Source organism: Lynx rufus, unplaced genomic scaffold, assembly GCF_022079265.1.
Source record: "Lynx rufus isolate CCGP_SWC_20201006 ecotype Redwood Valley unplaced genomic scaffold, mLynRuf1.p SCAF_3, whole genome shotgun sequence".
Classification (NCBI taxonomy): Eukaryota; Metazoa; Chordata; class Mammalia; order Carnivora; family Felidae; genus Lynx; species Lynx rufus.
This window is the reverse complement of record NW_025814845.1, coordinates 171,222,789-171,238,462: the sequence shown is the minus strand read 5'-3', so window position 1 is coordinate 171,238,462 and position 15,674 is coordinate 171,222,789. Positions and strand designations below refer to the sequence as shown.

General features: G+C 51.6%; 1 protein-coding gene across 2 annotated transcripts in view; it reads right to left on the bottom strand.

The window, feature by feature from the left end:
* Positions 1–15,674, bottom strand: part of DPYSL2 (dihydropyrimidinase like 2) — a 130,061-nt gene that overhangs the window by 48,168 nt on the left and 66,219 nt on the right. The gene's annotated exons all lie outside the window — the stretch shown is intronic.

The window sequence follows — 15,674 nt, the reverse complement described above, 5'->3', positions numbered from 1 at the left end:
CCCTTAGGCCATGCCCTGCCCCTAAGGCAGCAACTCCTGAAGACCTACCCTCGCACAACAAGGGTTTCCCATCAGTGCCCCGGTCCTGCCCTCGAGGAACTGACTCTCCACCACCCGCAGTCCCTCAGCATTGCCTGGGACGGGACTTGGTTGGGTTTTGAGGCAAACTGGAAGGGAACGGAGTCTGGAAAAAACAGGGGGCAGCGGCTCCCCTCCGGCCTCAAAGATCAGTGGCAGCACTCCTGCCCCAACAGGCTGCTCTCACACGACACCCCTCCCCACCAGCCTCCCCTCCCCACTCCCCTTCCTTCTAGACTCCCCCCATGTCCTTCCTGCTGGAACTTTTTTTTAATACCCAGCAATACTGGTACACTTGTAAATTCTAAAGGGTGCCAGACTCTTACTCACCAGCTCCCACGTGCCTCGATGCGGTCATGCATGCCTCGCTTTTGGCTGGACACCTCCTCCTGCTGCCCACCCCACAATCGGACTCCAGGACAAAATCCTGGCCTGCCTTCAAGCCTCGGCGAAAGTCTCCCCCTGACCCTCTCAGGCAGATTTTAAAGATGTCTTCTTCTCAGCTGCCCCCTGAACCTTAGTATAGGGACTACCACATTATATTGTTAAGCTTTTATTTGTTGGTCTCCCCGATGGCCTGCGAGTTCTTGGAGAATGGGAACCCTGTCTGCAGTCTGAATGCTGAGACCAGTACCTACCGCGCAGCAGAATGAACATCAGCTGAACGGATGAATGAACAGGGTTTTCTTAGCAGTGGAAACCACGGCGCTCATTAACTTTGTTTAAACAAAGCAATAGCTGCGACGGCACTGAGAAAGTGACCACATCCTTCTCGTTATCACTCTCCGCCAGCCCACATCAATCGCGGCCTCCGCAGTCGAGCACAATACCATCAGTTCTCAGATGGAGCAGGTGCTCGTTGATACTACGTCAGAAACATCCAGAGAGCGATGAGGGAGCCGCCCCAAATCCAGCACGCGCACTGAAACCACGTTCACACGCCTGATGTCCCCTCGCCCGATGACAGAGGCGGGCAACATCCCACCAGGACGAGCCTGCATTCTGCCTTGTATTAGTTGGGTGGCCTTGGGCAAGTCACTTAACCTCTCTACTCTGCAGCTTTCTCATGGGAAATGCCGGGGAAGGGCTGGGGGCGCGGGCGTTTCCCACCCCGTCTTACAGATTGTGAAAAGGAGGGTCCCAGGGGAGAGCAGCTGTGCGTAAAGGGCTCTGTAACTGTAAATGCAGAAGGTAAACTATCTTAATCTAGCCTATGGAGAGCGGGGATGCCCATCCGAGGCAGGAATGGACTGGCCTGGGAGATTCCCAGGTTTCCCCGGGCCTGGCGGGCTTAGGAGCCTCTGCCAGGTTCCCTCCCTGGCACGGGGTAGTTTACCTGCCCACCACACCATAAAGCAGAATGAAGGATGGTCAAAAAGGCAGCAAAACAGGACTCACTCTGGGCCAAAGGGTGAGATAAGAGCCAATGTGGAGGGGGCAGAGGCAGTCACTGCAGCCAGCCAGGCCAGTGAACCCCAAAGAGAGAATTTCAGAGGCCGTTGGGTGGCAGGGCTGCTTTTCTGTTGTATACGTGATTTCCGTTACCTGTCTCATCTCGATGAGCATTCCTACACTTGTCACATCAGATGCCCCTCTGCAAGGCTAGGAAAACACACTCAAAACCAAGTTCTCACATCACGGATCAAGATAAGCGTGACTAAGGGTCAGTGAGCAAGCGGACCGGCCTTAAAATAAAGCCTAAAGTCAAACCACAATGACCTACGACCTCACTCCCCACCCCGGTGGCTGTGACCAAAACAACGGACAGTAACGAGCACTGGCAAGGATATGGAGAAACCGGAGCCTTCCTACACTGCTGGTGGGAAAGGAAAATGGTGCCGCTGTAGAAGTTTGGCAGGTCCCCTGAAAGTGAAAGATAGAATTAGCATAAACCCCAGCAACCCATCTGCTGGATATACACCCAAGGCAAATGAAAACATATGTGCACACAAAAACGTGTCCACCAAAGAACATTATTCATTTCGCAACAGCCGCAGAGTAGAAACAACCCAAATGCCGTCAAGTGGTCAATGGATAAGCAAAATGTAGTATATCCATACAATACACTATTATTTTTTTTTTTCAACGTTTATTTATTTGTGGGACAGAGAGAGACAGAGCATGAACGGGGGAGGGGCAGAGAGAGAGGGAGACACAGAATCGGAAACAGGCTCCAGGCTCTGAGCCATCAGCCCAGAGCCCGAGGCGGGGCTCGAACTCACGGAGCGCGAGATCGTGACCTGGCTGAAGTCGGACGCTTAACCGACTGCGCCACCCAGGCGCCCCTACAATACACTATTATTATTCGGCCATAAAAGAGAATGAAGTGCTGATCCATGCCACAACACGCATGAGCCCTGAAAACATCAGGCTAAACGAAAAGAAGCCAGACACAAGAGGCCACATATTACACGATCCCATTTACACGAAATGTCCGAATCCACAGAGACAGAGAGTAGCTGAGTATATGGAATGAGCTGGGGGTGGGGCATAGCTGCTAACTGCTATGTGGTTCCTTTCCGGGAGGTGAGAATGTTCTGACTTCAGGCGGGAGTGATGGCTCCACAATTCTATGAATACACTGAAAACCACTGAATTGTACACCTTAAAAGACTAAGTTTTATGGCATGTAAATTATTTGTTGTTTTTTTTTTTTTATTTTTAACGAGTCAGTATAGTTTGTGTAAGCCAACATGCGCATACACACATAAATAACGAATGGATTAGTTAATTAATGAATAAAGCAAGCTTGAACTAATGAGACTATTACCTAGCATCTTTTCTCCTAGGGGGAAGCAGAACGGATAGGCAGTTCTTTTTTTTTTTTTTTTGCAAATTGCCTTCGAGACAAAGAGAATGCGGAAAAAGCCAGGGTCAAACCAATCCATGAGGAGGGAACCCAATCAAGAAAATAATGTTTTCTGGCACAATCCTGGATGGAAAACCCATCGGTTGCTAGAGGCCACCTTTAATTGGCAAGGAGACAATGGAAATAAGGGATTTATGTCATAGAAACAGAAATGTTGTGCAGAACGTGGTTTCTGGATCATCTGACTCTCAGAACGAAGACAGAAAAGTCATATGCCTATTTGCTCAAGCCAAAGGCAGCAGAAATACAGTTGAATAAAAACTTTCCATCTCCCCACAGACAGAGAATCTATTTCTTTTTTATTTATCAGCTTTTCCAGTCTGTCTTTCACTAGGAGGCCTTGCCATTTAATGAAAACCTACACTTCACTGCAAACAGGAATAACACCTTCTTCAGTTAGTCTCTGGAAAGTAAGCTTTTTCCTGGAGATGAGCTTTGCATGGTAGAAAAGATTCTCTTCGTCAGAAGACTGGATGAACTTCCACCTGCACTCACTGTTGGTAGCGAACTAAAATGCACACAAGACACACGAATACAGATATAAATATGCACCATGGGACAGAGGTCACAGGAATCATCTCAGTCCCGCCCACAAGGACACACCCCCTCCCGGGCTTTGGTTTCCCTGCGGCAACACGAAGAGACAGCAATAAACAATCTCTAAGGGGCGCCTGGGTGGCTCAGTCAATGAGGCGTCCAACTTCAGCTCAGGTCATGATCTTGCAGTTCATGAGTTCGAGCCCCGTATTGGGCTCTGTGCTGACAGCTGAGAGTCTCTGGACTGCTTTGGATTCTGTGTCTCCCTCTCTCTCTGTCCCTTCCCTGCTCACACTGTCTCTCTCTCTCTCTCTCTCTCTCTCTCTCAAAAATAAATAATAATAATAATAAACCATTAAAAAAAAAAACAATTGCTAAGTCTCAGACACAGCCCTCACCTGGAGCTTGCAATCAGGTGTTGGACTACCATTCATCCCCCAGCAACTACGATTTTAATGTCAAAATGTTAACCTGCCCTTTGAGCCAACCGTGATTGAAAAGTACCGTTTTCCAATAAACACGTGGGTCTGTTTCTAGAATATAGGAGAGGAAACGATCAGGTGTCTTAAAACGCAGCAAAATTCAGCAAAGCAAATTCTCCTTTTCCAAACTAAGATGGAAAACTATGCTCTCCTGGGGCCAGGGGAGAAGTCTCCAATAACAGAGCTAAACGCTTTCAGCTAGAAAAGACATTCAGGGGGTGGGGAGGATGTGCCATCATCATGTCCAAAGAAATACCATTTTGGAGCTACACTGACCATCTTGACTGAATCTCCATGAACGAAGACGGACGGGTGTATGATGAAAAGTAAGGTGGTTGCTGAAGTCAATCACTACAAAGCAAACGTACCCCCTTCAAATACCTCAGTCTCCAGGTGTCAAAATGAAACGTTTTAACCGTCAGGGCGCCTGGGTGGCTCAATCGGTTGAGCGTCCGACTTCAGCTCAGGTCGCAATCCCGCGGTCCGTGGGTTCGAGCCCCGCGTCGGGCTCTGTGCCGACAGCCCAGATCCCAGAGCCTGCTTCGGATTCTGTGTCTTCCTCTTTCTCTGTCCCTCCCCCACTCACGCTCTATCTCTCTCTGCCTCTCAAACATGAATACACCGTCAAAGGAAAAAAAAGTTCTCACTGCCAGGAGCAAAACTGGGCCGTGGGGCCCACTCGCCCTCACACACAACCTGCCCACATTGGGTGTCACTTGTGCAGCGTCACCGATTCCTCACTGCAACCCTCTTAGGCAGGAAAGTCCGACCCAGGCCCCTCCGGCAACTGACAACACCAAGACAGAAATAAGGGACACCCTGCCCGAGCGAATAAACAAGCAGCAAACACCAGAACGAAGGTCTCCTGATTCCCAGCTCCGTGAAGATGTGTCGTCAAGAAGCCGGGGCCTCAAATTCTTTCCGTTACACCTCATGCGTCTCCTCGGATTATCTCCGTGCAGGAAACAACAATGTACAGAGCAGCAATCCCAGCCCTGCACAGCCGTCTGACTTTCCTCCCTGTCTCTGCTGCTCCTCAAACACTGCCATCTGCCTGAGGTGTTTCCCAATCGGACTTGCGAAGAACACAGCCCGCTGAGCCTCGTGGAGGGCCATGCCAAAGCGAGTCAGAGAAATGAGGAAAGACGGGGCCCGGGCAAGGGCAAGAAGATCTTTGAAGCAGCTTGCGTGACAGGACTCAGCACAATCTGGTCCAGCATGGAAAAGAGCTCCTGGGCCTCCCAGAAGCAGGAAAGTTCCGCGCGTGAACGCATGGCATCGGTTACTCCTCTCGATTGCTTTCCAGTCACCCTGGGACACAGGGGGAAATCTAGGTCATCAATCCAGTGCTTCTGTTGGATGGTCAGATACTCCCCTGCCACCCTCTTGGTGAGCGTCTTCCCCCACCCCCCCCCCCCCCCGCCCCGGACATGGCCTCCTGCTTAGTGAGAGATGGTCACACTATCTGATCACTTCCCCCCTTTATATTACAGGAAAAAATGCTTTTAAATTTTTTTTCAGTGTTTATTCTCGAGAGAGACAGAGACAGAATACGTGTGGGTTAGGGGCAGAGAGAGAGGGAGACACAGAATCTGAAGCAGGTTCCAGGCTCCGAGCTGTCAGCACAGAGCCTGACGCGGGGCTCGAACTCACGGACCACCAGATCATGACCTGAGCCAAGGTCAGACACTTAACTGACTGAGCCACACAGGCGCCCCCACAAAAAATGCTTTTAAATCAAATGCTTTTAAATCTATCCAACGATAGAGAACAAAATAAAGCTTGAACACCAAAATCTTTGTTTCTTGGGGATAGCTATCAGCCCAATGCCTGATCCCAAGCCCTGGGCCCCACCCCTGACACTGGGCACAGCATGTCCCCCAAATCTGTCCACCCCCTAGGGCATAGCTTTCCAACTGAACTCTGTTCTTGCCTCCACTACTGATTTGTTTGGCTTTTTGTCCCCCGTGATTTTGCAGCTAACGAACCAGGGCAAGAAATAAATAAATAAGAAGAAAGACTCCCAGCTGAAAGGAAGAAGCAGGAGTTGTACAGGTCCAAGAAACAGCAGCTACCTGTCTCTGCCACGACGGGCCAATAAAGGGATCAGGGACCAGCGCTTTCATCTCTGAGGGGTCTGACACGGTCCCTTCATTTGATGTCACAAATGGGTCACTCACCATGCCTGCAGAGAGGAGAGAGCTCAGCATTCTGCCCGGCCTCTCTCACCACGCTCTGTGAGTGTTGCGTCCTATATGACTAAATCCCTCCTTAGGTGAAACACCCACTGGGGAGGAATTTGTCACCAAGGCTGCCAGAAGAAAGACCCCAGGCTGTGCAAGGGGAGCTCGGTGAGCTGTGCGAAGGGAGAGATTTGAGCAGGTTCGGCAAGGAATGCGAACCTCCTTGCAGAGACTGTAATGAATCCCCCTCGAGAAACAGAGGGGCCCGGGTGTTCACCAGCACGGGAACAACCGATTACAAAGCTGGCCTCGTCTGAAGTCCTGTTTTGGCTGAAAATTCAAATCTAGCAAGAGCTATTGACTTGACGGGCTGTTTCCTTGTGACATCGTTTTACATCTGTGGGGCGGAGCGTGTTGTCAAGAAACGTAAGTCCCAAATCCTCCAGCAACTATTTGGAGAGGTGGGAAATGAAAAGTAAAATTTCACATTTTTGTGCAAGAAGCCATTTTAGAGGGCTCCTTATATATAAACATATATATACAGTTGTTTTTCCTCCTCTGTTCAGAACACACTCCACTTCAGAGGCTCGAAGATAAAAAACAAGCCTTGAACTCACCGAGTGGCAGCGAAGGGAGACAGCCCACCTGGAATCAGCGGGGATGTGACTGCGCTCTTGGAGGAGAGATGAACAGCTCATCAACAGACAGACCAACCGATGGACAGGTAGGTAAACATCAGATTGCAGGATGGATTACAGATAACAGATGTACCTAGATGCTCGATAGGAGACTAGATAGCTGGATATACACACAGACAGATGATGACAAATCGCATATAGAGATGAGAGAGGAGATAAACAAGAGACAGAAAGACAGACAGGTATAGAGATCAGACTGACAGATAACACGTAGATAGATAGATCCACTGATTCACACATGTGCCGAAAGTGTCCCGATAACCATTTCCAAATACTATGGCACAAACAATCTCACTTACTTTGCACATAACCCCACAAAACAGGGCTGCATTGTCCCCACATTACAGACGTGGAAACTGCCATCTAGAACTAAGGTATCCCATGATCACATGCAACAACAAGGGCTAGAAAGGGAAACTAAACCGAGATCTTGGGCTCCTTGGAGCTGTCCCACCCCTGCCCTGTTGTGTTGCCCTCTGAAGCAAAGCCCTGTAAATTTCCCCCAGCTGGGAGACAGAGGCCGGGACAGAAAATCCGAATGGTTGCCTTAAGAGTCTATGATTCTATGTTATTATCAGGCTCTTTTGATTTTTCCCTCACAGTCTCCCCACAAGGAAGGATTCCAGTTCTGACCTATCATTAGAGGGAGATTAGGTCATAAACACTATTGATTCGACCTAAAGACAGTAGGGTTTTCTCAGGGAAACCAGCACAGCAGGTGGCCCACAGGGCTGGGGACAGCAGTCAACATCCCAGCTCCACTCTGCCTTTGGTACTCCCCCCCATTCACCCCTTGGCCTCATTCCTGCCCATCACTTCCCGCCCCACATCCTCCGAGTCCTAACCAGTGCCCTGTTAGGGCATTAGCCAAGTACAATCCTTCCAGGACACCAAGGACAACAACTGAAGGAGGAGGCCCTTCTTGGTGACACCAGCTGAGCACCACCCAGTTGCATAAGCTTCTGGAGGGCACCCACCAGAATCCACCCACCCCAGGGCATGACACTGCAATCCTCCTCCCCCTCCCTTCACAAAGAAGACAGGATACAGGGGTGCCTGGGTGGCTCAGTCGATTGAGCATCTGACTCTTGATTTCAGCTCAGGTCATGATCTCGAGGTTTGAGATCGAGGCCCACATCTGCAGTGTGGAGCCTGCCTGGGGTTCTCTCTCCCTCTCTTTCTGCCCTCCTCCACTTTCATGCATGCTCTCTCCCTCGCTCTCAAAATAAATAAATAAACTTAAAAAAAAAAAAAAGAGGACAGGATACAGAAGAGAACAGAATGCAGAGGGCACCTCTAGCTTTTAGAAAACTCTGGCAGACATTCATTCGGTTTCAGCCGAAACCAACTGTTGGAGCGGGCACCCAGATCCATAGCTCTTAACCTTGGCCATCACCCGGAAGCTTTAAAAACTACTAATGCCCAGGCCACCGAGAGCAATTAAGTCAGAAGCTCTGGTCTCTGTAGCCTGTGAAAACTCCCCCAGGGGATTCTAGGGTGCAATCGAGGTGTGGAACTACCGCCCTGGCTCAGAGAAACAAAATTCCCTTCCCTGTGTAGGCAGCCTCAGCCACAGAGACCCAACCCCCACCGCATCCTCTCTATCATTAGGGGAACATTTAGTCACATTCAAAGAAAGCTGCCTCCCCAGTGGGTTAACCAGAAAGAACTCTAATTTCTACTCACTGTGATTCCCCTTTATCATTACCGTGGCAGTTAAGAGGGACTAAAAGCAAGGCATTTGGGTAAATGGCTTCACCCAACAAGAGCAGAAAGTCAGAGGCAGAGCTCTCAAAACCCAAGGAAAGACATAATCATTTTTCCAAGGAGAAATAGGGATGGCTTCTCAAAGAGGAAAAAGGGAGAAAGAAGCCCAGCAGTGATCTGGGGCCAGAACTATGAATGGTAGGTAGGAAAATGCGGACACCTTGGAGAGAGAGAGGAGAGAGAGATCGGGGTCCTGCTTAACTGACCGAGCCACCCCCACAAAAAATGGACACCTTGGCCACCCTAAGACGGTCATTTTTCCCTGTAAAACACTGTGTATCACTAATTTTTCACACAGGGGACAGAAGAGTGTTTACCCATTACGGGCTCTAGTGAAAAGCAAAGCAAACCAGTGCAAACCCAAGCAGGGGAAGGGACACGGGTACTTTGTCCCAGTCCCCATCTTGAACAGAAGGAGGCACGTTACCCAAAACCACCCAAAACTCACAGTGCGGTTAGTCTTCTTAAATGACTGAGTGGGTACGTCCCTTTTTACTAAACGTCTTTCCCCCCACCCCGACGACTTAGCGTGGAAGCAGTGGGGAAGGCAGGGATGGAATGGGGTGCTTTCCCAGCTGGGCTCCCCCAAGCCCTACTAGAACTCCCCAGAGGCAGAGGGGCTCTCAAGGTGGGGAGCACAGTGAGAAAGGGGAGCATGGGCCTGGGCTCTCCCCCAGCCCACTGTTCCAGCCAGAGCAGCTCTGCCCGCATCAGCCTTATCGGCCAGGTGGTCGGGGGAGGGAGGAGGGAGGGCCGTCCATGTAGGATTTCACATGAGAAGAGTGGTCCCAGGACAACAATGTTAAGCCATCAAGGTAGAAGGAGGGATGTGGTCCAGGTTTTGGCCCAGACTCGTTCAGCTCTTTATCGGGCAGCTTCCACATACGCCAGGGGCCGTCAACAAAGGGATAGGGCATGAGCTGTGCCCTCCGGAAGTTTCTGCCCAGCTTCCTGAGCCAGAACACAGAGCAAGCGTGTCCTTGGGCTTGTATGTGTCCTGCAGGCTCTTATTTAGCCACATGGAACCCCGAGACTGCGGGATGCTGACCACTGAAGCCCGTCCCTCACATCCAAAGACTGGGAAGACCTTGCTGGGGCCCAACATTCCCACTGCCCCCCCTACCACGCCTGGCTCTAGCTGTCATCGTGGGCAACAGGACCGACCGGAAGTTCCCAACAATAGAAACATCCCGCTCTAGGGGAAGGCAGAGAGTAGGCTCTGGGAGCATCCGGGTACTGAGACGCCCTGAACTCTTGCGTACAGCACCCACGGGCAGGGCCAGAACTGCATCAGGGAGGATAGGACGCCTTCCTGAAAGACGAAGGCCCACCCCCTAGGTGGCCGGGGGTGATTTCCAAATTTTAACTGCCAGCTCCGAGAGCCAGAGGCCAGCAAGAACCCCCGAGTAGATTAAGACACCTGCCACAATGTCCATGGCATAGGGCCTAGGCCCCCAAACAGGAACGTCCCTGCTTCTGGAGGGGCCTCACCCGAAACGCCACAGGGCTATGAGGCTGGCTGGTGGAGCCCGACCCAACGGCCTCCTCCACAAGAAAGGCATTTAGTAAAGTGTGTGTGCGGGCCTTCAGGAAGAGCTGTGCTACTTCTCAGGATGCTTCGTCTGTTCCACTCCCTCCCCCCATTCTGCTGGGCAGCAGGTATTAGGTGATCGGCCCAAAATACTGCAGGGAGTACACGGATTCTTCCAATCCGGCCATTCGTGGCTGCGATCCGCGTGCCCCCCACCTGGGCAGGCCCAGTCCCATGGGGTCCGCTTGCTGAGGCACTCGTGTCCTTAGGCGAAATGTGTGACCTCGCCCACGTGGGCCTGGGGAGACGCAAGCAGCGGACAGGAAGAGCCTGCGCTGACAGCCCATCGGCTAACGTGGCTTTCTAATCGCCAGGCCACGGGCCGATTCTGTGGCCACGACTTCGGTCCTGGACTTTGAAACTTTAGTCTGATGTGGTCGGCCTTTTTTGTAAACACTTTCTAACCCGAGTCAAATGAATGATGCGAAGGGAATAATCAAAGTATCAATTACAGACAATTCATATTATAGTGTGTGTGTGTTCACACATGTGTACTCATCAGAAGCAGGGAGCAAACCCAAATGCCACATGGATGAAAAAATGACAAGCAGTGGATGTACCACAGTGACACTCGGAGCCACGTCTCCTGAGGAAAGCCCGGCCAGCAGGGCCGTGGGAAGCCACTTCGCCTTCGTGTCAGGCCTCCTGCCTCCACAGGCAAGACTCCCCAGAAAACGCTGGGACATGCCCAGGGGGTGTCGGGGAGTGATCGCTGAGTCTGCCACAGTGCTCAGGGCTACTCCTCAGACAGACCTGACCCTGTGCGCTGCGGCCAAGCCCTCTCACAGCAGGACCACATGAGATGCGACCCCCCCTCCTCCTGAAAGAACAATCCAGGTGGAGGGGGAAGGGGGGCCGTCTCTGATCGCATGGACCCCGATCTCTCCTCTCCTGCCTCCCTCCCCCAACTGCCGTAATGGCTGACCGTGGGGCTAGGGCAGCAGGCACAGGGGCGCCACTGAAGAGACGGCTGCTTCGGTCAAAACGACCACAGTGGACATCAGACATGTTAACCCGGCCCCAGGATTCTCAGTCCTCTGGCACCAGGCTCAGATGAAGCAGGAAACCAAGTGCTGTTAGCATCCCCATTCATTCACTCATTCACTCATTCACTCATTCATTCAACCGGAAGCATTAATGAAGCACCCCTCAGGTGCTTCTGCTGGGTGGGTGGGGAATACCAAAATGAAAGAGGCAGGAGCCTTGATCACATTATAACACATGATGGATGTCATAAGGGCCCTGGGATAAAAACCCCATGTTTGCTAAGGCATAAAGAAGCAGCAACAGATTACAGGGAAGGGGGCTGAGCAGGGGCTCCGGGACAGAGGTGACACCTAGCTGGGCCTCGAAGAGTAATAAAGATTCCCGGAGGCAAAGAGAAGAAGGTAAGGGCATCCCCTGGCTAACGTGACAACATCTGGGTCCAGACTGGGGCAGCAGGACTGGGTCACGGCATGGAGCGTTCTGCTGCTTGAGCTGCATCCTCTGGGCAAAAGGGAGCCCCTGAGGGCTGCAAGGGAGGGAGAGGGCATGATCATCGCTGTGTCAGAGAAAGTGCCCGTGGTGCAAGGAGATGTGCACACTGCAGAGACAGGATCCCGGAGGCAGTGAGACTCCTCCGAAGGCGGGGGCACAAATCCAGTACAGACAACAAAGGTATGAATTAGTGGCAGTGATGGAACGGATGCAAGAGATAAGGGACAGACAAAATTCACTCAACGCAGCACAGGGTGACTTTGTGAATTCAGGCCAGAATAACTGTGACTGCGGCCCTCGCTGGGGTTGGGCGCCAGAAGAGAGGCAGGACAATGAGAGGCGAGGGTAAGGATGCCTGGAGACAGCCGGATGGAGGTGCCTGAGGCACATCCAAGGAGCCCCATCTAGAAGGTGACCAGTGCAGAGCTCAGAGAGAGGCCTCTTCCAGGCCTGCACCTTCTCTGTGCTCAAGTCCCATCCTGATCTCTGCGGTGCAGGGTGTTGCACTGGGGCTCCACCCCTCCAGGGAAAGCCTGAAGTTCAGGTTAGCAGAAATGACAGTCAGGCTCTTTTCCCTGCACTGTGGGTCCTGGTCCTTAGACATCTGGAGTCCAGAGATCTGGCCTGGACCCCTGAGATCCATGCTTTCAAACAGCTCAAGTGCATGTGACAATCCGGATTCAAATACAGGTTCACAGGTCCCACCAGCACGCTCTCTGCTTAGATATGTTGGGTGGGGACCAGGAAGCTGAATGTCTGAAATGCATGCAGGTGACACCAGGGTCCACAACCTGTCGGCCGTGCTTGGGGAACCCCTGTGCCCTCCTGCAGCTGCAGTCTCTTTTCTCTGGCTCTCTTACAAAAGTAGCGATCGGGAAGGGGTCTCTACAGAGATGAGAGGCTGCTGGCACCTAATACAGATGGAAAAAAAAGTAACTTAAACCCACCTGAGTGCTTACTATGGGCCAGGCACTGTTCTCACGTCTCCAAGTCAATCTGTGTAACAACTTTCCCCATTTTGCAGATGAGGCCACTGAGGCTTTAAGTCACACAGCTGGCAGGTGAGGAAGCCAGCCCTGCAGATGTGTTTTCCACACCGGCCACGAGCACCAACACACAGGATAAGCATCAGCAAGTAATGCCCTTCTCTCTGGCCCCGGACTTTCCCTCTATAAAACGGAGGTAACCATTCCCATCTGCTTCTCTCTGGTTAAGATGCTGGAGTCTTAACTCTGATGATCGTAACGCTCTCGGGAACCCAGTAGCATTTTCCCCAGGAAGCAACTCTGCCACCTCCCTGACCCCTCGGCTGGTCTCGATGCCGCGTGCAGGGTCTGTCTGGAGGCTCCGCCCACCCACCACTGGATGGAAAGGGCAAAGGGCGTTCCGTCTGCCCTGCACTGGGGGCCCCTTACAAAGCTCCCGTTGTGCCATTCTCAATGGGAGGCTCTGTTGGATGGCAATAATATTATTTTCTGCTGCTGACGTGTCACCTCCCTTTTTAAACTTGGACTACTCGGCTACATTTTCCACCTTGGGCCGTGCCATTTCAGACAGACCTGGGAAGGGCACTGCAAAGGGCACGTGCAGGTGACAGGCTTGTAGAAACTCAGAGAGATGGCAGGAAGGGGTGTGGGCAGTGGTGCACCGGTTACTTCAAGGGCTTGCTTCTGCAAGTTTCACTTGAATCTCCTCCAGGGCCCTAAGCATTTTTTTTTTTTTTTTTTTTTTTGGCCTCGAAACTCCTTGAGGAAGCTACAATTTCCTTGAAGGAGCAGGCCGTAGGTACCAACCAAGTCACATTAAGCTAGCTCTCCCTCTTTGCAAAACTCTGTGTCTGTAAAGCGTGCTTTTCTGAAGCAATGCCAAAATGTGTTCACCAGCAAGCAGAAGAAATCCCGATTTCCTCATCTGTATCATTCCCACTTGCTTCCCGAGGGAAGGGCAGGCCAGTGGGAATTCTATAGAGGTCAGTAACCACGGGTGGTTATTTGCAAGGGCAGTTAATATTCTTCTCAGGGCTTTAAAAGCAGTGGAGTTTGGGGTGTGACAATTCTGACCACATCCCTGCCACCTCTGATTACTTTTCTTCCTTGGGGTTTGCTCATTAAATCCCTCTGCTTTTTAGCCTCTTAGCCTTACTACTGCATCACAAACCCTACACTGAAATACGATCACATTCTGCCCAGATGTGTAGGGCAGGCAGTCTGACTTCTCCTTCACCCTTATCTGCCATAAGGCCATCTGCTGACTGTTCCCGGCCCCCGGACCAGGTGCAGGCCTTGTGGATCTGTCCCTTGTCCCTGCTCAGGAGCCCACTTGGAAGGAAGGGAAGGAAGCCCACTGCTGCTGAGGAAGAAGGTCAAAGAGAAAGTCAGGGCATCGGCAGGAAGGCATATGCCCTCATGGTGAAGGCAGCTGGGGGGTGGGGGGGGTGCAGCGTGAAAGCAGAGAAGGGACAAGACACAGAATGGGGGGGCCAAAGAATGGGTCAAGTGCAAGGAGTGAAAGGCACATTCAGGGAGGTAGGAGACGAGAAAACAGAATGGTGGGGTCTTTCAAGTAAGTCTGAGAGAAGACAGGGCTTTATGCATCTGCTGAGCGAAGTGCACTTGATCACAGGCAAACGGTCTCTGAGCTCGGTGAGTCACCAAATGTGGGGGCTGAAAGGGACATGCAGGGTCAGCTCGTGCAGATCCTTCATCGTGCAGATGAGCAGGCCCACAAAGTGAGGGGACCTGCCCACAGTCGCACAGCGAGTCAGTGCCGGAGGGAGACCACAACGGCAGACTCCTGGTTGGCGGCATTTTCACCACAGGGGGCTCCCACCCAGCAATCCCTCCACTGAGAGACAGCACTGACCACTCACTCGGGAAAGATTATTTGTGGCTTATTAATACCCGGTGAGCAACGCGGGGGCCCACAAGGACCTCATATGAACTCAAACAGAGGCAGATTATAGCCTTGACTTGGCCTTGCAGGCTGTCACCCAAGCAGTCGGTGCTTCTCGAAGCTCCCATGTGGCTCTGCAGCTGGCCCTGGAGAAGGGGCAGCCAGGCCCACTGGTGCCAGCTGAGTCCTAGCAGACACGACTGACAAAATGGCAGCCTCTTCCAGTAGGTCAGGGCACTGAGCTGTGGGTGGAGGATCCCCGCCCTCCACGCCCTTGAGAATGGCTCCCACTAGGTTAGAAGGTGAGGTGCGCAGCAAGAGCGAAGTAATAAGGCTTCAACCTGCAGGCTCTGTGATTAGAAAGCTGAACCAGAAGACAGCGGTCGCTGATCCTTGAGACACTCTGAAGACCAGGACTGAGAGAAAAGACCAAGAAAGTGCAATTTAAAACGTAGGGGCGCTCAGACTAGGAGGGGACAGCAGGGCAATGTTCGCCCAAGTGGCAGAATAGAAGAAAGGAAGCTGAGAGACGGACTGTGAAGTTACAAGGAAAAAAGACCGTCGTTCTGAAAAATAAGCAGTAACATAGGTTTTTCTAAAGCATAAAATAGCTAAGTTCTTTCTACTTTGACCCTCTCCTGAACTGAACTGTAAGTTCTGAAGATGGATTATATATTTCCTTTCGCTCTTGGATAAATGGTTTTTGGTTTGTTTGTTTTTTTTACATATGTGTCTGATGGGCCATGGTGGAGCTTACCCCCCTCTTCAAAACCAAAATAGTATCTGTCACAGGGGCATCATTAGGCACATTGGAAGCCGACCTTATACAAGCTAACTTTGAACACGCATGCTATGACTCCAGGAAATATACTTCAGATTTTGCCGAACAAAAAGCACAAATTCCTTGGAGCAATGCACGAAGGACATCTGCTGTTGGGTGGCAGCAATTTTCCCACATAAATGACAATTAACAATATCTGTGGGTCGCTCTCGAAGGAGGGCTGCCCAATTCCATTTACGTCAAGCCCAGGCCAGGAAATATTCCCCCCACTTGATTTTCTTAGCAGTGGAACGAATACAGGTTCCTGCTTCCACACT